This window comes from Chrysemys picta, chromosome 1 (genome assembly GCF_011386835.1).
Source record: "Chrysemys picta bellii isolate R12L10 chromosome 1, ASM1138683v2, whole genome shotgun sequence".
Classification (NCBI taxonomy): domain Eukaryota; kingdom Metazoa; phylum Chordata; order Testudines; family Emydidae; genus Chrysemys; species Chrysemys picta.
The window spans coordinates 274,136,839-274,159,595 of record NC_088791.1 but is presented as its reverse complement, the minus strand read 5'-3'; the positions used below and the strand labels follow the sequence as shown (position 1 = coordinate 274,159,595).

General features: G+C 47.4%; 1 protein-coding gene across 27 annotated transcripts in view; it reads right to left on the bottom strand.

Annotated features, from left to right (window-relative positions):
* MYCBP2 (MYC binding protein 2) overlaps positions 1 to 22,757 on the bottom strand; it is a 384,804-nt gene that overhangs the window by 349,303 nt on the left and 12,744 nt on the right. The gene's annotated exons all lie outside the window — the stretch shown is intronic.

Genomic DNA, 22,757 nt, shown 5'->3' with positions numbered 1-22,757 from the left:
TCCCAAAGCAATCAGCACCTGCTACAGCTAACGGTGCAAAGAATGTGTCAATGCTATTTAAGTTATACTTCACTATTCCACTGAATCCAGTGGGACTCTCACAGAGCTTCCAGAACAAACGGCCTCTCCTCTCCCCTTTCTAAGCATGTTTAGATGTCACATCAAGAAAAATATCTATTCCCTGTCTACACTAGCATTTTCACCATTGCTAGCCCTGATGGTGATGAACTGTGCTGGACAAATGGTGGAAAGAATTGCAAAAAATTCTGAGTGCAGACACAGCCTTTCTGTACTTCTGTCAGGATACAGTGTGTACATTTTTAGTAAAATATTTAACATAAGTCAGATCCAAATCCTCCATACAAGAAAGATGGCTTTGAAAATGCATGACCAGCCAGAGACTCCAGCTGGAAGGAGAAACTACAGAAGTAGCTAAAGCAGGGACTGCTGCACTCAGGAGAGGATAAAATGGGGTCCATGCAGAACCACATCTCCCCCCACCGTTCCTTGGTCCCAGAACTCTAAGGGAGACATCCCTATTCTGGGGTTATTAGAGCTAAAATACTGGTCTGGTGCCACACCCCACCCTCAGCATGTGGCCTTGGGGGCGGGGGGGGAGAGACTGCAGGGAGGAACCAGCCAGAGACTCCAGCTAGTAGGAACAGCTACGGAAACTGTATGGACTTTAAGACAAGCAGAACATTTTCTACAGTTTTGACTGTACTTTCTCAGGCCTGTGCTGACTCACAGTTTGTTCCAACCCTCTCCATCCCTCAGTCTATTTTACACATCCCCCTCTGCCAGGTCTCATTCACCATTCCTTTTCAACATCGCCACTCCCCACGAAAAAAAGAAGTCATGAAACTAACATGAAATTTGCTGCCATCACATAGTTCACTGTGTGTTGTGTGTCTTGTCTATTTAGACTGTAAACTCCTTGGGGCAGGTGCCATCTCTTTCGGTGTCTGTACAGTGCCTAGCACAATAGGTCCTTAGGCACTACAATAATAAACGTAACCTTCTTTCATGCTGCTCTTTATTAACAAAGTCCTCCAATTTAGAGCCCAGGATTGTTGAATAATTAAGCTAAGGATCCTGAACTCTCATATAAATAAAAAATTCCCCTATGGGCAACAAAACAAAGATGAGATCATTTATCAGGATGCACTAAATACTTTATTCAGAACAAGGCTGTGAAACACACTTTCTTGAAGACTACCCTTTGCATGCTACACTCTACACTCGCAGTAGCCAAACTCTAGAAAGATAGAGGAGAATGTTCTCTTTTCCAGCAACTAGAAGTTGTTGCCATCTAAAATTTGTTGCACACCCTCTAGCCAGAACAAATACCAAATATGCAGCCCCAAGGAGGGTCCAGTGAAACCACCCTGCTCAAAATTCCACCACCTTCAGATTCCCAGCTATTGGCTTGATGCTAGGATGAGACAAGACCCCCTTATCAAGGAACTTCAATGGCTCTTGCTGGCAGTGACCCCAGGTAAGCTCAGGCTACTAAATATCTGGTGAATTTGTTTAAACCTTGATAGTTACTGCTACTGAATCTATTTGCTAATTCCATATACAATCATAATTGTCTGTTCCATCAGATTTTCTTCCAAACGCAATACACACAAATTCAATTCTCATTAAAACTGGTTCCACTGTTGCATCCAGCTCTTTAGGTAATAAGGACACGACTGCTCACATTGATGCAGACAGTAGTTTTTCCATTGGTTTTGATAGCAACAAGATTGCACCATAAATGTGCAAAGCTAGTCAAATAAATTGTCTCTTTAAAATGGGCACATAAGGCTTAGAAACACTGTTCACACAAGTAAAGAAAGAAAATTAGAATATCACCTAGAATGGACACAACTAAAGAAAAAAGTGAAAAGCCTGCTGAACATCCCTACTCCATTTTATTTCAGTTCATGGCACAATTATTATTAAAATTAGATGAGGCTCACTCACCTCATTCAAATGTCTATTTAAATCATGCACGCAATGCTATTTTAAATTATTATCAAACCAACCAACAACGGTCCCAATTATCTCCCTCTTGATTTGTGCATGGAAGAATCCTGCACATATGGAGCTCCTGTTGTCAACATAGGATGGGAACTTCGGAATCTTCAAAGGACCATCCTTCTCCAGAACCTGCAGTCTTCTCCAGGAGGAATGAGGAGTGGAGTTAGGACAAGCTGGAGAAAATGCACATTATGGAAAAGTTACAATTCCAGGCTACATATATCACCCTATTCCGAGTGGATCAGGGCAAGCATAGCTCCACAGGAGCTAAAACACCTATCCTTGTGCCCCATACTGGGAGTACATAGGGCTGTAATGGACAAACAGTTCTCGGTTACTTCTCTACTTCAGAAGTTCCATGGAGACCAAACTCCAAAGCAGAAGGGATGAAGGACAGGTAGTAGAGCACTCATACGGACAAACATCTAGAAGAACTCCAGTCACTGTATAAGTTAAATAAACTTTTGTTCAAGCAATGTCCCTGTGGATGCTCCACTTCAGGTGACTCCCAAGTAGTACTCAGAGGTGGTGAGTGCTTTGGAGAAGGATCTAAAACTGATTGGAAGACGGCAGTCCCAAGCACAGCATCTATGCAAGATGCACACACTAGAGCAGAGTGCTTTGAGAAATGTGGATGGAGGCCCATCTGGAAGCTTTGCAGATTTCTGAAATAGGAATGTCCTTTAGTAGGGTAACAGAAGTGGCCTGCAACCTGATGGAATGAACTGTACATAGCCTTAGAAGGGAATGGAATATTAGCAGCTTTGTACCAGGAGAGAAAGTCTCTGGGGGCATTAGTGTTTCTGTAGCTCTATCTGTGACAGAAACAAATAACGGAAGAGAGGCCTGAAAGGGTCTAGTCCTATTTAAATAGGAGGACAACAGCCTTCTAACATGCAAGGTGTGAAGGATGTCATCCTCCCTAGTCTAATGAGGTTTATGGTGAAAAACAGGGAGATGACTAGTCTGATTGATATGAAAATCCAAGATGATCTCAGTTAAGAGCCACTGATATGGTCGGAGGGATACCTTGTCTTTAAAGAAAACAGTGTAACCATCAAAGCCCCTAACTTATCAACTCTCCAAGCAGAGGTGACTGTCAATAAGAAAGTGGTCTTCATGGATACGGCGCAAGAGTGAACACATGACCAGCAATTGAAAGGGAGGTTGCATCAGAGTTAAGTCCAAATCCCAGGATGGGGGCTCCCTGACGTGTGGAAACCTGTTAAATAACCCTTTGATGAACCCAGAGGTTGCAGGATGAGCCAACGCCAAAAACCGCTCCACTGGATCATGGAACACCATGATGGCCACTAGATGAACTTCAACAGAGCTCGGAGAAAGGCCTATATTCTTCAAACCAAAAAGGTACTCTAGGATTTCTGAGAGGTGAGAGTCAATAGGAGACATTCCTGCCCATAAGTGTTTTAGAGATGATTCTTTTCTACTATTCAACAGAACATCTTGAATCTCTGTAAAACAGGAGAGTTCTATCCCCAACAGACAATCAGGCACCATGTCTTTAGTCACCGAGCATTCGGGTTGGGGTAAAGAATATTTTCTGAGTCCTGTGTGAGCAGGTTGGGTGTTAGTGGAAGGTTGATAGCAGGAAGAGAGGGGATGCAAATTAGATATGGAATTGATACTCATCTCAGCTAAGCTGGTGCAATTAAGACAACCTTGGCTCCATCCTACTTGATCTTGTTTAAGACTGAGAATGAGAAGTGTTGGAGGATAGGCATGTGACAGATTCTTCAACCAAAAGATGAGAAGGTACCTCCCAGGGAATGGCTACCTAGACGACCTCTTCAGGAAAACTTTGCACACTTCATGTTGGTGACCTTGGCAAAAAAAACAACCTACTTCTCGAAAACCACAACTGAAAAATATGTTTGAGTATGGAGTTGGCAAGTTCCCACTTGTGATCCTGAGACAAGCAGCTGCCGAGACCATCACCTATGGTGTTGAGGAGGGCAGATAGGTAAACAGCTGAAATAAGGATGTGGTGGGCTACACACCAGTTCCATAACTTTACAGAAAGGGAAAAGGCTCTCACTCCCCTCTTATGTTTTATGTTGTACGTATTGGCCTTGTTGTCTGTCTTTACTCTGTTGGACCGTCCCTTGATCATAGGCAGGAAGTCAGATGGCAGGCATATCTGATGGCCCTCAACTCCAGAGGGTATATGGAGAGTAGATTCCTGGAATCTTCACCTGTACTGAATAGTATGCTCCTGAAGATGAGCTCTCCATCCTAGAGAGGATGCATCTGAAACTATAATGGTGGTGGGGGAGGAGAGTGGATGGGTGAAAAGGACCCACAGTAGGGACTGATTGGGGGAGAAGCCATGGGACAGGAGAGTGCTGTCTCTGACATTCAACAAAAGAGCTAGGTGCCTTGGAAAACTGTTGATGTTAGGCTGCCCAAGAATCCCAATATGGCTACCGGGAAGAACCAAAAGGAAAAGGGGGACGCACCCTAGATGTGTCATACCAGTGGGGATGTGGAACTGCTCAATGCTATGTCTTGAAGTGTCCCTTAAAAGAAAAGGCTCCAGGCATATCAGACCTGGGTTTATAATTGAAGTAATTTTGAACAGAAATTAGGGAGTGAGAAGAACTGTTGTCTCCTGTGGCACTCTGTACCTCAAAGCAGCACCCTGGAACTGCATATGCACTCCTATCATATAATTATGATATATTTCATACAAAGCATGTCATGTAAGATATCATATGAAAGGCCATGATCTGCTGAAACCCATTGTTCTGTCAAAATATGTCTATCATTGGTGTGTATCTAGTTATGGGATATTAATATATGGTTGTTGCTGAAACATGCTGTAAGTTTGCTAGTCATATACAAAGGAGGTGATCCCCCGCCCAGGAGAGTGTTCAACAACCATTAATCAGCAGCAGTTATAATTAAGGGATTTACAATTCAATGACAGATGCACAAGACCCCACCAGGGGGATCGCTCAACCCTATGACTCAGCAAAGCCCACCAGGACATGTCTGGCCTAGTATTTTCCAGGCACACGGACTGAGGGTATAAAATAAGGGACGGTGGCCTCTCTCCTCTCCTACCTACACTGGAAAGACAGACTTCACCTGAGGAGACTGGTCCCAGGCTTGAGAGAAGCCTGTATATTACGGACTGCAACATCCAAGGGGGTGAGAAATCTGCTTGATCTAATTACTACCTAGTCTGATAATGTTTAAGATTTAGACTGTGCACTTTTATTTTCTTTGGTAACTATCTTTGACCTTTTATGCCTACCACTTAAAATCTCTCTCTCTGTAGTTAAATCTGTTCTATATTTTACCTAAAACAGTGTTTTGGTTTAAGTGCTTGGGAAATCTCAGCTCAGATTACAAAGGCTTGTGCATGTTCTCTCCACACTGAGGGAGGGGCAGACTGGGTAATAAACTTACACTGGTCAGGCTTCTGACCAGGGCAAGACAGTACAATTCTGGGGTGCGATGTTGAGGAGCTGGGGGAGAAAGGCACCAGCCAATTCCCATGTGATTCATGAGTGATTTAGGGAGCATTCATGCAATCTATAGTCCTGAGGGAATTCTGTGCCACTGCGCATGCGCAGAAACATGCCCTCCACCCCATCCCGCAGTTTCTCTTTGCTTTCCTCCAGAAAAATAGTTTCTGTGTGGAAGTAAAGAGAAGCTGCACCAGTACTCGTTCACCCCTCCCCAGGAACGCGGGTGCGTCTGTTCGGGTCAGATGCACCCCCAGAAAAAATTCACCCAACTGCAGGAAGCTTTGCACCTCGGGGGGAGGGCTTGCAGGGGGGTCTGGGTGCAGGAGGTGAGGCTAGTTGGGGGGTCCAGGTGCGGTGGGGGATAAGGCTCGGGGGAGGTCTGGATGGACGGGCAGACTGACAGCCACTCCCCATACAGTGACCCCTCCCCCCAGTTCTTGGTCCCATTGCTCCTCAGCCACAGGGGGAGGGGTCACTGTAAGGGGAGCTGCTCCCCCTGTCCACCCAACCCCTGTGCATCTGGACCTCCCCACACCCAACCCCACCCTCCACCGAGCCTCACACACACCCCTGCAACCACAACCCCCCCACACCCAGAACCCCGTCCAAGCCCCTTGCACCCAAACCCCTGAAACTCATCCTCTGCATCAGGAGCCCCCCACACCTAGACCCCCACCCAACTGAGCCTCAACCTGCTGCATCCTGACCCCCATGCCACCAAGCCCCACTCCCCCAGCACTCAGATCTCCTCACTGAGCCCTAACCACCGTCACCTGGACTTCCCTGAAAGTACCGTTACCCTGAACTCAGAACCTTGCAACAAGCCCCTCTGCATCCAGATCCCCCCTGCACCTGGACCCTTCACCAAGCTGCCAGTCACACAGAACCCTGATACTGTTGATGGAATTCTACCCCAGAAAGTTTAAAATGTTAAAATTCTGCAAAATTCTGCATTTTGCTAATCTATTTCAAAATACTTTTCAGCAAAAAAATGAAAATGGTGTGATTATATTGTATTATTTTGACAAATAAAACATGTAGAATTTTAAAATACTGTGTGCAAGATTTGTAATATTTTGGTGCAGAATTTTTAATTGGTTGGCGCAGAATTCCCTCATGAGTAAATCTAGCCGTGTGTGGGGCCCCACATGCTGCTATGCTGAGTGATAAGAGCGCCTGGAGGGGCTTGCTGGTTGTCACTAGCAAAGCACTGTGAGAGAGCCCAGGCTGGCGAGTTAAGGGAGCACAGCGGTTCCCCAGTTCCAGGTTGCATCCCACAGTCAAAAAGGGGGGTCAGACGATAGTGTAGGAGACTGTCCATTTGCAAGGAACCAGTCAATACTGGTAAGTGATGTGGCACAAGGGGTAAAGCAGGTCCTGGGACTGGCAGTGTTCCATCACTGAAGGAAGACTCAGATTAATCAGAGATGAATAGGCCTCTGGAGAATATGAATTCCTGAAGTACTGGGTGGCTCTATGAAGAACTCTGACAAGTCTTAGCAGCAGCAATCTGTGATACCAAGAGTGATGCAGAATGCACCAATACCAGCTGACTGATGGATCTGGGTACTGTATGCAGCGATGAGGAAGTGGAGGTCACAGCTGGTACCATCTGGAGTCTCCTAGCTCCTTGATCCTGCTTATATGGTACCTAATGCTAGGTTTAGATATAGAGGGACTCTCAGTACAGAGAATCCTTGAGACCTCAACAACGCCTTTTGTGGCACTTCCAGTATGGCAGGTCTCTTAGGGCCCAACTTCATTCTGATGAGATTTAGGGCTTCTCTTGACAGAGAACTTTCATGCTATCACTTGCAGATCTCTCTCTTTTTTCTAGAAGGCAATCAAGCTGCAGAGATAATGGGACACTATGATCACTTGGAGATCACTATTTGGGGGGATGGTAGGGAAGGGGCACAGTTCTGGGTCTGATGCCTGTCAGAGGGAGTGTTCCATCATGATGAGTCTAAGCTTATCTCCCTCTCTTTCCTGAAATGACTCTTGAATCCTAAGCAGATCATGCCCTTGGACAGCACTTGAGTATCCCTTAAGCAGCGGATACAGTGCAAATGGCCACCTCTAACTGGTAAGGAGTCCCAGCAGTAAAGCAATGCTTGATTCCTGGAGATTTAGGTATGATCCCCCGCAAAAAAAGGCTCCTTCAGGAAGGAAAGTTCCCACAAGAAGGAAGGATGGTTTTGGGGGGCAAGACAGAATGTTTGCCTCTTGGGAGAAAAAATAATAAACTATTGAAACTAATTTATTAGTACAAGTTAAACTAAAGGTTAAGTACACTATCAAGTACAAATGGCATGGTGTTCTTCGAGATGTGTTATTTAGGTCTATTCCACAATAGGTGTGCGTGCTCACCACGTGCACTGGTGCCGGAAGTTATTCCCCTAGCAGTACCCATAGGGGAGCGCCCCTACCGACCCCTAGAGTGGCACCTCCATGGAGCAGTATAAGGGGTGCTGTGCGCTATCCCCACCCTCAGTTCCTTCTGTGACGTTATTGATATAATCTGGGACCATATAGATCATTGTTGCAACCAAGGTCCTGTAGTGGCATGCAAATCTTGTATAAAGGGGGTCAAATGGGGTGTCTAAGACAAGGTTATGGTTTACTGGTTATGATTATGCTGTCTATATGTGTGTATCAATTTTGTAGTTGAAGTTATAAATATTGGCTCTATACTGTCTGTATTTCAAACTTATGCTATGCTGCTGGGTGACATCCCAGACAAACTGGTGTTAGCTCTGCCTAGCCTGCTTGATGGCCCATTAAGGACCATCAGCTATACAGTGGACCCATTGAGAGAAGGCAAATATGCCTTGAGACTCAGCAAAGTATGCAGGAACTTGCCCATGTGACTCCAGACTCCATTTTGCTGTAATCTTCCACAGTAAGAACAAAGAGGTGTTCTTACACCTGGAAAAGACTATATAAGGCTAATGCCTCATCTCCATCTTGTCTTCAATGCTGCTTCATACCTCTGGAGGAACTTTGCTACAAGCTGAAGCTTTGAACAAAGGACTGAGGACCCATCCCAGCGGGGGATGTATTCCAGAGACTTGATTTGAACCTGCAGTTTATTCCATCGCTGCTACAAGCCTGAAGAACTTTGCCATTACTGTATGTAATTGATTCCATTTAACCAAATTCTAACTCTCATCTCTATCTTTTTCCTTTTATGAATAAACCTTTAGATTTTAGATTCTGAAGGATTGGCAACAGCGTGATTTGTGGGTAAGATCTAATTTGTATATTGACCTGGGTCTGGGGCTTGGTCCTTTGGGATCAGGAGAACCTTTTTCTTTTACTGGGGTATTGGTTTTCATAACCATTTGTCCCCATAACAAGTGGCACTGGTGGTAATACTGGGAAACTGGAGTGTCTAAGGAGATTGCTTGTGAGACTTGCGGTTAGCCAGTGGGGTGAGACCGAAGTCCTCTTAGTCTGGCTGGTTTGGTTTGCCTTAGAGGTGGAAAAAACCCCAGCCTTGGGCTGTAACTGCCCTATTTGAGCAATTTGTCCTGAGTTGGCACTCTCAGTTGGGTTCCGCCAGAACCGCATTGTCACACCTTCTTGCCAGACAACTGACAGAAGGCAAGGAGGGCGGGATGTGGAATAGACATGAGCAACATCTCGAAGAACACCAGTTACGGAAAAGGTAACTGTCTTTTCTTCGAGTGATTGCTCATGTGTATTCCACAATAGGTGATTCCAATCTCTATCTGTTGGAGGTGGATAGGAATTCACAAATTCTCGGGACGGAGCACAGCCCTGCCGAACCCAGCGTCTTCCCTGGTCTGGGAAATGATCGCATAATGCGAGGTGAATGTGTGAACTGAAGACCACGTGGCAGCCCTACAAATGTCCTGAATAGGGACATGGGCTACAAAGGCAGCCGACGAGGCTTGCGCCCTAGTCGAGTGTGCCCTCACAATTGACGGTGGAGGGATTCCCGCCAGGTCATAACAGGTACGGATGCACGAGGTGATTCAGTTGAAGAGCCGCTGAATGGAGATCGGCCAACCCCCCATGAGTTTGGCCGAGGCAATGAACAGCTGTGAGGACTTCCTGAACGGCTTGGTCTGTTCCAGGTAGAAAGCCAGAGCCCGTCTCACATCCAGCATGTGGAGGCGGCGCTCTTCGCTGGACGCATGTGGCTTGGGTCACAGGACGGGCAGGAAAATGTCCTGACCCATGTGGTAAGTAGAGACCACCTTTGGGAGGAACAAAGGATGTGGGCGGAGCTGGACCTTATCTTTATGGAACACCATGTACAGGTGTTTGGAAGTCAGGGCCCTGAGTTCCAAGACCCGTCTAGCTGACATGATCACCACCAGGAAGGCCACCTTCCACGAGAGGTGTGACCAGGAGCAAGTAGCTAGCGGCTAAAAAGGGGGGACCCTGGCCAGCACCAAGTTCAGGTCCCACTGTGGGACTGGGGGGCCTAACGTATGGGAAGAGACGATCCAACCCTTTAAGGAATCGGCCAGTCATAGCATGGGAGAATACCGTGTGCCCCTGCACCGGCGGATGGAAGGCCAATACGGCCACCAAGTGCACTTTGACGAACGAGAGCACCAGGCCTGGGGCACGAAGGTGAAGGAGATATTCTAAAATGAGCTGGATCTGGGCAGCCACGGGGGAGACGCCTTGCTCAGCTGTCCATCGGGAAAATCAAAACCACTTCGCCAAGTAGGCTCAGTGCGTGGAGGGTTGCCTACTTTCCAAGAGGACGCGCTGAAACTCTTCCGAGCATGTCCTTTCCTCCCAGCCTAACCACTGAGCAGCCACACTGTGAGGTGGAGTGCCGCTAGGTTGGCGTGGAAGAGGCGACCCTGGTCCGGGGAGACCAGGACCGGGATGGGTGGCAACGGCCACAGCGGAGCTACCGCCAGGCTCATGGGGGTCCTGTACCAATGTTGCCCAGGGCACGCCGGTGCCTTTTCCAGGACCTTGCCAATCAGCAGTCCCCCCAGAGCAGAACCGGGGACACAGATGGTTCTGCCGAGTCGCGAACAGGTCCACGTAGGGAGTTCCCCACTCTTGGAAAAGTCTGTGCACCACCTCTGGGTGAAGAGACCACTCGTGCTGAGAGAAGTTCCAGGCAGAGGATCAGGCCCCGCCTTGCCTGTTGGTGTAAAACATCGAGGCCGTGTTGTCTGTGAGAACCCAGACCCCCTGCCCACCAGGTGCAAGCGGAAGGCCACACGCCAGTCAGACGGCCCTGAGTTCCTTGACGTTTATGTGGAGGGCAAGATCCTGTGCAGACCACAGACCTTGGATCTGAACATCCCCCACATGGGCTCCCCCCCCCCCCAGTCTGATGTGTCGGACACCAGCTCCATCAACGGGGGCCTGCCTCTGAACGGAACCCCACGGAGCATGTTCCCCAGGGAGGACCACCATTGTAGGGAGGTGATCACTGGCTCGGCCACAGTGAGAACCTTGTCCATCCGGTCTCTGGCCTGGGAGAACACCGAGGCCAACCAGAGATGGAGGGGCCTCATCCATGGTCTGGCATGGCGAACCACATATATGCACGCCAACATGTGACCCAGGAGCTGGAGACACGTTCTGGCCGTTGGCACTGGAAACCTTCTGACTGTGTCAATGAACGCTTTTAGGGTCTCGAACCTGTCTGGTGGGAAGGAGGCCCTGGTCGATTTGGCGTCCAGGACTGCCCCGATAAACTCTATACGCTGTACCAGGACTAATGTGGACTTGGTGTCGTTCACCAACAGGCCCAGAGTGGCGCACATGGACAGGAGGAGCACCACGTGATCCCACACCGGCGACTGGGAGCTGCCCTTGACCAGTCAGTCATCCAGATAGGGGAAGATCTGGACCCCACGATGTCTGAGGTAGGCCACCACCACAGACACACACTTTGTGAATACCCTGGGGGCAGTGGACAAGCCAAACAGGCAGGAACACTACCAATTTATGGTCCTCCCAACCATGAAATGGAGGAAGCGCTTGTGCCCCTCAAATATATAGATGTGGCAGTATGCATCCTGCAGATCGAGGGCGGCATAACAGTCCCTGGAATCCAGGGAGACCATGCGGAACTTGAGCTTTACCATGTACTGGTTCAGGCCTCGCAGGTCGAGGATAGGCCTGATCCCCCCTTTGGCCTTCAGGATAAGGAAATAGCAGGAGTAGTATCCCTTGTGTTTGAACACTCCACTGGCACCATTTCCAGCACTCTTAAGCCAAGAAGCCACCTTACCTCCGGCTCGAGCAGAGCCTTGTGAGAGGGGTCCCCCAAGAGGGACGGGGCGGAGGGTGGTTGGGCAGGGTAGAGGAAAACTGGAGGGTGTAGCCCCGGGAGATGGTGTTGAGGACCCATCAGCCCAAGGTCAGTCGAGACCACTCCAGGAGTAAAGCACACAACCGGTTGGAGAGGGTAAATTTTATTGTGGGTGGATCCCTGATGTGAACTGGTGGGTCGCCCCCGGGCGTCCCGTCAAAACTGTCGTTTCCCTGCCTGTTTGCCCTTTGAGGACCCAGGCTGGGGGGCAGACCAGGACTGCCTCTGAAGGTGTTTCTTATAGTTCCACGACTTTTTATAAGGGGGCTCGTATTTAGAGTGGGTGGCCTGAGCAGCAGCCTGCTGCAGCTTAAACTTAGGTCTAGCCGGAGCGGAAGCATAGAGGCCGAGAGTCTTAAGCGTAGTGCGGGAGTCTTTCAGGCCAGGCAGTTTTATGTCCGTCTTTTCCGCAAACAGAGCCTTGCCATCAAACGGGAGGTCCTGCAGGGAGGTCTGCACCTCACTGGACAGCCCAGACAGCAGAAGCCACAATGCCTTTCTCACGGACACCGCGGAAACCATGGACCGTGCAGCCGTGTCTGCCGCATCTGACGCTGCCTGCAGGGTTGCCCTGGCAGCCGCTGTACCCGACTCCACCAGAGCTTTGAACTCCTTCCTGTCACGCTCCTGAAGGGAGTCCTCGAATTTGGGCAGAGAGCCCCACAGATTGAACTCATACCACCGACCCAGGAGAGTCTGATAGTTTGCCATTCGTAACTGGAAACTCGAGGACTAATAAATTTTCTTTCCAATTAAATCCAGCCTCCTTGAGTCTTTATTTTTCGGAGTAGGGGCTGGTTGGCCCTGCCGCTCCCGGTGGTTGACTGACTCGACCACCAGGGAGTTAGGAGCAGGGTGGCTGTATAGATATTCATGCCCCTTGGCAGGCACAAAGTACTTGAATTCCACTTTCTTTGAGATGGGGGACAAGGAGGCTGAGGTTTGCCACAAGGCATTTGAAATTTTTGCCACCCCTTTGTGGAGTGGAAGGGTCACCCTGCCCGGTACCGAGGCAGATAGGATGTTGAAGAGGGAGTCCGAGGGCTCCTCCACCTCCTCTGCCTGACGGTTGAGGTTAGATGCCACCCTTTTCAATAGTTCCTGATGGGCTTTAGAGTCCTCCTGCGGGACAGAGGGACAAGGAGATGTAATCACCTCATTGGGGAAGGTGAGGAAGCAGGTGCAGTACTTTGCGTATCCACCGGCACCGGAGGATCCACCACATGGTCGCCCTCTGGGCACGGCACCGAAGATGCACGTCCCACCGACTCCTTCCTTGGAGGTTGGGAGAGGGAGGCCGACAGCCGTTCCGAGGCTCCAGCCACCGAGCGAGCCCTCACCAGGGGCTGTGTCGGGGGCCACTGGTACCGCTGGGAGCAATGCCGACCACGAGACTGTGATCCTGACTTGGAGGAACGGTACTGCCAGTAGCAGCTGCTCTGCGATCGGCTCAGGCAGGCAGCGACAGCAAGGCGACAACGATCGATGCCCGGGGCTGCGGGAGCGGTGCCGTGGCAGGGTCCTGGAGCGAGATAACAAATGGGAACGGCGTCGACGTTCGTATTGCAACTGGCTACGATAGCCCCTCAGAGACGAGGACCTTCGGCATCATCTGCCTCGGTCTCGATGGTGTCTGCTCCTCAAAGTGGAGCGGTGCCTGGAGTCTCCGTCAGTTGGAACCCAGCCAGACAACCTGGTGGGTGTCGATGGTGACCTGCATGAACTACACACAGGACTGTCACTGAGCAGCTAACGGGGTTGGGAACATTCCCTCGACTGGGACTGGGACTGAGCCGGGGGCGACTGCGGAGATCCCAGTGCAGCTTGCCTCTGGACCATGGAGCCAGCATTGGCAGTGCCCCTGGTACTGGCATGGACATAACGTCCTGGGCCGCTTGCAGGGCCTCCGGCATGGAGGGCACCCAGATATCTAGGGAAGCCTGCTCTGAATGGGCCGGGATACTCCGCTCGACCTGAGTCAGAGGCCTAGAGGCCAATGGGGACTGAGGACTGCCCAACATGCGTCTAGGCTCTCCCCCAGTTTTGCTCCGGTGCCGCAGTAGAGAAGGCCTCTTAGCCTTCTTGGCGTGCCCCGCAGACGGGGAGCGGTGCCGACTGGTAGATGGCACCAAGGGGTTGCCGCGCACCGACACCGTAGTACCCGGTGCCAACTCGGAGCAGCGCACCGGAGTCAGGGTCAACGCCGACTGCATCAGGATGGCCCCAAACCGAATGTCTCTCTCTCTCTTGGGCCGAGGCTTGAACGACTTGCAAATCTTGCAGCGATCACTGAGATGGGTTTCACCCAAACAGCGTAAACAGTCCACGTGCAGATCAGTCACTGGCATCGGTTGCCTACAAGTGTTGCACGACTTAAAACTCAGGGCATGCCCCGGCCCGGGCACACTAAACTAAACTAAAACTAATCAAACTACTTTAACTACAGGTACTAGTACACTGAACGAACAAGAGTTCTGGAGGAGAGCTGCAGACAAGCTGGAGCAGAGCAGTTCCGAAGCACCTTCATTGGCGGCAAGAAGGAACTGAGGGTGGGGGGAGCACGCAGCGCCCCTTATACCGTGCCATGGAGGCGCCACTCTAGGGGTTGCTAAGGGCGCTCTCCTATGGATAGTGCTAGGGGAAAAAACTTCCAGCACTGGTGCACGTGGCGAGCACACACACCTATTGTGGAATATACATGAGTAATCACTTGAAGAAGAAATTAAGGGGAAGTTTAAAAAAAGCAATTTGTCAAGGTAAGGAAACTATTTCTGTGCTTGTTTCACATAAATTAAGATTGTTAAAAGCAGCATTTTTCTTCTGCATAGTAGAGTTTCAAAGCTGTATTAAGTCAATGTTCAGATCTAAACATTTGAAAGAACCAAAAAATTTTGGTCAGAGTTACAAACAACCTCTGGTCCCAAGGCACTCATAACTTGGAGGTTTTAATAGTCTTCCCAAAGTGTTTGGTAAGAGTAAAAAAAAAAACCTTGGGATGCACCCAATAAAAATCAGAGCTGTTACTTAAATTTCTAATCCATAACTTCATTTTTGTCCAACATAAAGCAAAACTGAGCATGTACCTATCACAAACCATTAATAGGTGTCAAGATAGAGGTGTGATTGATATGTAATTTAATCATAGGGCAATACACAATAACCATACCTCACTGAACTACCTATAAAACATCCCTCTCTGACACCCACCAATCCCCCCAAAAGGCTATATTTGCAGTACAAACACAAAGCTGTCAGGAGAACAGCTATTTAAGTCAAGTGAGTTGAACATTTATTCAGAGTCCAGTAACTCTGTAGCAATACATAGTCAAACAACAATGCTGACTCCCAATATTTTAAAATGTTGTAGATTACACCACTGTTGGAGCCTGGCTCTGTATTTTTCAGTATCTGCCAGAAGAACAAATGCTGTCTCCCACAAAGGATAAATAGGGCCTGTTAAAAATTAAGGGGGGAAACCAATACCATCCCCAGAATACTGAAGAGAATAATCAGATGGACCAACAGAGGAAAAGGGCATTTACCCAAGAAGCAGCCTGTACTAAGCCATAGTTTTTAATTCCATGGCTGAGAAATCTTTTCGAATTCTCACTATTCCCTCCTCTCATCATGGTTTGAACCTGACCTCCACACCACCTGGAAGATACTTTAGGATCCAGGGTCAGACCAAGGAATCTGACCTGACTCTGCATATCTCTGGTGCACTACTTGAAAGTCTCCTCTCTCAAAGAAGATGAGATTCCTCTCTGTGGTTAGCTGCCTGGAGAATGCTTAGGCAGGCGATACTTTCTAGAGCTTCAATTGGTCTTCTTTGGCTTCAGAATTTTTAAATGTCCAATTGGTTGTCAGTGCCAAGTAGCTTCATTACAATGCCTTTGATTTAACTGCAGTTAGCAAACTGAAAGAGACTTGGAGCCAAGACTCAATCATAATGGTCCCTTACAACCTTTCTACCTATAGATTTGTTCCTAGTTTTGATATTAGAAAAATCTTTTGACCTAAATGTCATTCTCTCTCTTTTTGCTCTGAAAAATGGTCTGTACTGCTCTGTTACCTGATGCTGCACTAGCTGGGGTTTGGTTCTCATCCTATGACTCACCAGTCATCTGGGTCTTGCTCCAAAAAGTGAAAAGGGAAAAAAATCTTTAGGACTGAGCAATGGTATATGCCCTTTTATGATTCTCTCTTTAATTATTGTGTTCACAAACACTCTGTTTTACCCACAATAAGCCACTTAATTAAAAAAATTCCAAATTATTCCCTCATTTAAGTTTTCCAGTGTATTCCATCTGTCTACATTGGTCTTAAAAATGTATATTGTTTGAAACAGACTGTAATAAGAGTCCTGTATACTGCAGTTATATGTTTAGTAATAAAAAACAAAACACGAGGCAGGTAGAACGTGACTTTTCAAGGGCCAAAAATACATTAATTTCTAGAAGTACCTAACATACTACTCACTCACTGGAGTTTTATGTATTTGAAAAAAGAATTTAATGAGAAGGGAGCTTGTTGCTTGTCTCCTTTATTTTGCTAAAAATGAAGGTTCAAAATTAGTGACAGAATGGGAAGTGACTACAATCAGGAAAAGAATCTGATGTACATTTTTAAGATCAATATGTCAAATACAAAATTTTCTCCTGGCCCTCACATGCAGCAAGCCCCTTCAAATAAAGAAGTTGTTCTAGTTGCCTGAAGGTCTTTAAGTTTCAATTGGATTTATATTTACCTTTAGGTGGGGGGCAGGGGATTTCTTGGTATTATATACAATTTCCAAATATAGGATCCCTCACTAATTTTGGTACGTTTCTTTAGCTCAATGTCTGTTAAATGATTCAGATACACCTTTTTTATGCATGGATCTTAATGCATAATTGCAACAAGCATAAAAGAAATACTAATTCATTAGTTCTCAACATTTTCCATACCAGGACTTCCCTTAGACCCCTCCCTCCAAGACCTTCCCTCCCATCTAGCAATATAGGAAGGGCACAGTGGTCATGATCCCAGTACACCTGTTTGTGAGCCTCAAGTTACGAACCCATGTCATGCTTTGCTCATGGAAAGAAGCATTCAGAACAAGGTAATGATGGTTCAATGGAAATTCTTGACTCTTCTCTGATCTCAGACACGATCCAAAACTTTGCCACAAGAAAACCAACCAATCTGGTTTAGAAAAGGAGCTTCTGGTGCTGAGTGCCCATTGCTAAACATCAAGTAATGAAACAGTGCACATGAGGTTTACTTTTAATAAAATTTGCATCGCCTACAGCTTCACCAAGTATCTTTTTCAGTTTCACTTTCATCCTCTTTGCTGCCAAAACTTCCCAACGAGTTGAATAACGTGTCTAAACATAGTGGGGTCCAACAGACTGGATTCTAGTCACAAGGTCAATGTTTTCCTGTCACTGGTCAGGCACCAACAGTGCAAATACCAATAAAAAAATACCAATTCAACCCAGCTGCAAAAATCAATTGATGAAAGTTTCAAAGATTTTTGTCCCCTACAGAAGATCCTCTCTGAAGACCGCAAAACAGGCAATAATCCTCATGTATGGATCCTTCCCATTCATGGACAAATGTTAAAAATTGGCCAGAAGACAACTTATGTAGTTTTACTGAGAAGTACTGGATATTCTAAACAGCTGTTCCCAAACATCTGCAGCCATGTCATAAATTTGTCAGCTAAAGAGAGAAATACTTTGACTTGTCTTGCAGCAGCAAATCCCAAAACAATGACGACATCAGAGAAAGCATACTCAATGTCCCCCTCTCCCCCGTTATAATGAGGAATGGCAGCTTTTGATTCACAGCAACACCAAGTGTGATGCTCAGAGGGCTTTCATGTTTACAGCATTTCCATTAATAAAAAAACGTTATTTGGTAAACCCATAAGCTTCCCCCAGAAGAATTCAACTGGTTTCTTCTGCAAAGATAGATAGTTGGTCTCCAAATGATCTCCAGTGTTTTCTTTCTTATGGTCATATGCATGCCCCAGAATCTTTTACCAGCTACTGCAACACCTTCTTTGAAGTCACATAATAGCTGACAAGCATTCTGGTGCATCCTTTGGCCAGAATCCGCCAGAAAAGAAAGTCAGTCTCCAAGCAACAGATCCACAGAAGAAGAAAAGGTGAGTAGTCAGAGCAACCCTGCTATCTTCCTTCATGGAACTGTGCAGGGAGCATGAATTCCAATCCAATTAACTTCTCCTTGAGGGGAAGTTGGAAATCAAGGCTATCTCTACACTACACACCAGTGTTGGTCATGTTATCTACATGCTGCAGTGAAAAGCAAGCTGTGTCCACACTGCAGCATGTAGCTACACGTGTCAATGAAAGACTTTGGAGGAGGCAGCTGGGAAAAAGCTTCAGCAGCTCCCTGCTGCCATAGCCTTTTCCTGTGGCAAGGAAAAGGCTCTGAAAGCGGGGAGGCAGCAGGGAAACCCTCTGGCCAGAGCCTTTTATACCCATGCTGGGACAAGGGCTACATGGGTATCTACACTACTCATCGCTAAAAGAAGTGTGAAGTGTAGACACACCCCAAGAGGGCTACAGATAGGGTAACTAAGCTGATTTTGTGAGAGTGTCCAGAGGGAGAAATATGGGGGCTGTTGTGATAATTGGACCTAAAATTTACCCTAATTGTGATTTCGCATATAAAAAAGTTTAAGATCAGAAGATATCACAATAACCTATAACAAAGTGTTGATGGGAAAAGGTGCAAAGGGAGACAAAAACTAAATTAGTCCAAACAAAAAGGCCTAAGGATATAACTCAAGGAGATTGTAAAGACCAAGTTTGGTCAACAAGAAATTGTGGGTCCAGAAATTTGTGAATCAAAATTAGTGTGTCGTACATTGGGCCTAACTGGTGGACAAAATAGATGGGCTATTCTACCCACCATTCTCTTTGTGAGTTCTTAAAGAAAGATACTGGGGGTGGGGGGTGAAAGAGGGGGAGAGAAAGAACAGGAAGAGGCTAGTGGATCTTGGGGCTTCAGCCCTGCAGGGAGGCGCCTGCCCAGGCTTGGGGCTTCAGCACCGCACCTGCTGAAGCCCCGAGCCCCAGCAGGTGCGCCCCACAGAGCTGAAGCTCTGAGACCCTCCTCCCCACTGCGCGGAAGCCAAAGGGGACATGTGGAGGGGCACATGACCATGCCCCCTCAGATTTTTGCCAAGGTTTGCTGGCCCCACTCAGTCACAGGGTGCCACCATGCCCCCTCTCTGCACAGCAACTGCTGGAGCCAGCAAGCTGGGAGCTGCAGCCATGGGGAGCAGCAGTGGCAAACAGCTGGGAGCTGTAGGGAGAGCCACTGCTTTTGCTGCTGCCTTCCCAAGAAGCTAAAACAGCAGCCCTGCCCTGCAGATTCCAGCTGTTTGCCACAGCCTCTCCACACAGAGTTAACACCTGGAAGCTGCAGGGAGTGCCGGCTGAGGGTAAGAAGGCAGGCGTGCCTGGGGAGCCATGACTCAAACTGTTGGGAGGGGCAAAACTTTAAATTGTGCCCCCCCGCATAAGCATCAGTCATCTGTGGCAGAAGCCCCTAGCCCCACCCCCTGCCGCAGGGCAGAAGCCCCAATCTCCCCACCACCACAGTCCGGTAGGTGGAGAATGAAGGGGTAATGGGGGGGCTCCACGAGCCACACTTTAACTATAAAAGAGACATGTGGCTCGAGAGCCACCGTTTGGCCACCCTTGGCTTATGCAATGGCCAAACTGGGTGGAATTTTCACAGGGATGGCAAAAAGCCCTTACACAAAAAGCCACCCTCTGACAAATTTCAACTCCCTGCTCCAAAGTGTGTTTTTTTGCTGCCCCCCCACCCCAGTCCTGGGTTCTCCCCCTCCCCTCCCCCCGCAACTGCACCCTCCTGCCGCCCCAGCCCTGGGTCACTGGTAACTCGCTCCCAGGGCGGGTCATTCAGCAGGAATTTTGGATATGCACAGAACACAGACAGGATTGGTTCCCATATGGTTACAGAACTGCAGTAAAGTGGAACAATTTTCAGCTTGTGTGACTGGAGGATATCTGGATGCATATTATAAGACTGTCCTACATAAATGAGGAAAAGTTGAGGTGCCTTTATTATTTTGTTCCATTCTGTGTTTCTATGGGGAATGCACTATCACGGTCTTCCTTTTAAACAAATAAAATTTAAAAAGCAATGGCTGTTGAAAATAGCAATTCCAGTCCTAATAACCACTGGGAAGCATTTCTTGCTCAATTTATTCTACTTTTTCTACAGCAAGTTACAGTGGATCAGTATATTTGATTTGGGAGAAATGAAGTAACAGCTGCCCAAACTGAGCTTGAGCACTCCTGAATTTTGAGGGTGTTCAAATCTGGAAGGCAGGTGCTAGTTTCCCTTTCTGAATATTAGCTAAATCTGGAAAGAAAAAGTCAATTTCTGCTTCCATGGCTCAGAAGTGGAAATCCTCCTAAGTCCCTGTACTGTATCTAAAGCTGCCCAGGTCCAGAGCCTCCCCTCCCTTACTTTTCATTTTAAATTCTAGTGGGATCCACATACCTCCCTTGCTAGGCTTCAGATAGAGAGACGTGCACCGTCCATTTAGTCCACCCAATTCCTTCTTTAGGGGAGAGCCCAGGGCTGGGGCGGCAGGAGGTGCGGGGGGGGGGGGGGGAGAGCCCAGGGCTGGGGCGGCAGGAGGTGCGGGCGGGGGCCAGAGCTGGGGCAGCAGGAGGTGCGGGGGGGGGGGGGGAGGGGGAGAGAGCCCAGGGCTGGAGGAGCAGGGGAGTGCAGGTGGGGGCCAGAGCTGAGGCAGCAGGGGGTGCGGGGGGGGGGGGGAGAAGAGCCCAGGGCTGGGGCAGCAGGAGGGTACAGGTGGGGGCCAGAGCTGGGGCAGCAGGGGGTGTGAGTGGGGGAGAGTCCAGGACTGAGGCAATACAGGGGTGCGGGGGGAGCCCAGGGCGGGGGTGGAGGGGCGGCAAAAAAACTAAAGCTGGCTCTCTTCCTACCATTCACAGCAAGCTGCAGATTTCAGTTCCATACTCCTTCCCCCACCCTTTCCTGTTGCTAGTGGCCAAGGGAATGCTGGGAAATGTAGTTCTTTCCCTGCTCCAGGGCTGGCTCTATAGGCAGGGAGCTAACCAAGGAACTACAGCTCCCAGGGCCCCCTGTTGGTTCTCAGCTCCCATGCTGGATTCTTTCGCCCCTTGCAAATCTGCCGCCCCAAGCAACTGCGTGCTTTGCTGGTGCCTAGAGCAGGCCCTGTCCACAGGATCTTGAATGCATATGGCTCAATGTGCTAATTAACAAAGCCAATAAAGGGGAACTAGTGGGGGGGGGGGGCGGGGAGATCTGCAACAGACCACCAAATCAAGCTTATGTAACTCATTCTGTTCACGCTAAGTACCTATCTAATATGTGAAGGACATGGGGGACTTCAATTTAGGAGATATATGCTGGAGGTCTCATATAGCTAGTAATAGGTCATCAAGTTTCTATAAATTATACATGATAATTTTCTAAACACAAATAGGTGTTACACCCAACACAAATTAACTATTTAGGACCTCATTATGATGGATACAGATGAATTAATCACTGGACTGGAAACTGCTGGTTGCTGAGAAACCGGTGACCATGACCCGTATACATTCAATATGGGCAAACAGAACTGTCCCAACCAGTCATTTACACTTGGTGTTTCAAAAGAGCTAATTTCCCAGACCCAAGGAAAAGTTTATATACAAACAGGTGAATGAGAATTTGGAGTTCTTTAAGAACTGCCACGATTCCACAATCAAGGAAAGAGGACAACTTTGTCTAAAAATTCCTCCTGGTTCAGTGGCAAATTGAAGGAAGCAATTAGGAATAAAAAAGGAACATAGCAAAAAGAAAAAAAGGCAAAATATACAGTAATAAATATAATTAGAATTATGAACTGTAGAAAACAGATAAGGAAAGCTGAACACATCGGGGAAACATCAGATAGGGCTAAGAAAAAGAAGTAGGAAAACTTAAGTATATTAGGAATGAAAGAAAACCTAGCAATGGTACAGGCCCATTAACAGATGAACATGACAAAATTATTAATAAAGAAAAGGCAGAAATGTTCAATAAATATTTCTGTTCTGTATTTGGAAAGATGCTGGATGGTGTAATTTGTCTGGCATGAAGATTATGTAATTTCCAGTACATTAGTAACAAAGGAGCAAATTACATCTATTAGGGATAAATGCTTTTTAAAAATCAGCAGGCTCAGATAACTTGCACCCCAGAGTTCTAAGGAGTTGGCTGAGGAGATCTCGGGACAGTTGGTGATAATTAAAAAAAAAAAAAAAAAATCTTGAAATACCAGGGAAATTCCAGAAGCAGGGTAACCTGGGTAACTATAAACTCATTAACCTGACATCAATGCTAGGCAAAATAATGTAAAGTCTGCTGCAGGACTTTAGTAGAGAACAGGAATAAAATTAATGCCAGACAAAATGGTTCTTTTAAAATAGGTCTTGTCAAATATATCTGTTTACATTATTTGAAGAGATTATAAATTTGGTATGATTACAAAATTATAACAGTAACTGCGCACATGTAATACACAACCTTTTGTAAAGAGTTTGACTTAGTATCACATGACATTCTAATTTTAAAAAAAGATCACGTTAAATGGATTAACAACCAGCAAACTAACAGATCTCAAAAAGTAGTGGTCAAAGGGGATGTTTCTAATGGTGTTCCTCAGGGCTCACCACTAGACTTGATGCTAATCAAAATTTTCATCAATGATCTGGAAGCCAGTATAAAAATCACTTGATAAAATTTACAGATGACACAAAAATTGGCACAATGCTAAATAATGAAGACAGGACAGTCATACAGAGCTATCTGGATTGCTTAATAAGACAGGCCCATTCAAATAAAATGCATTT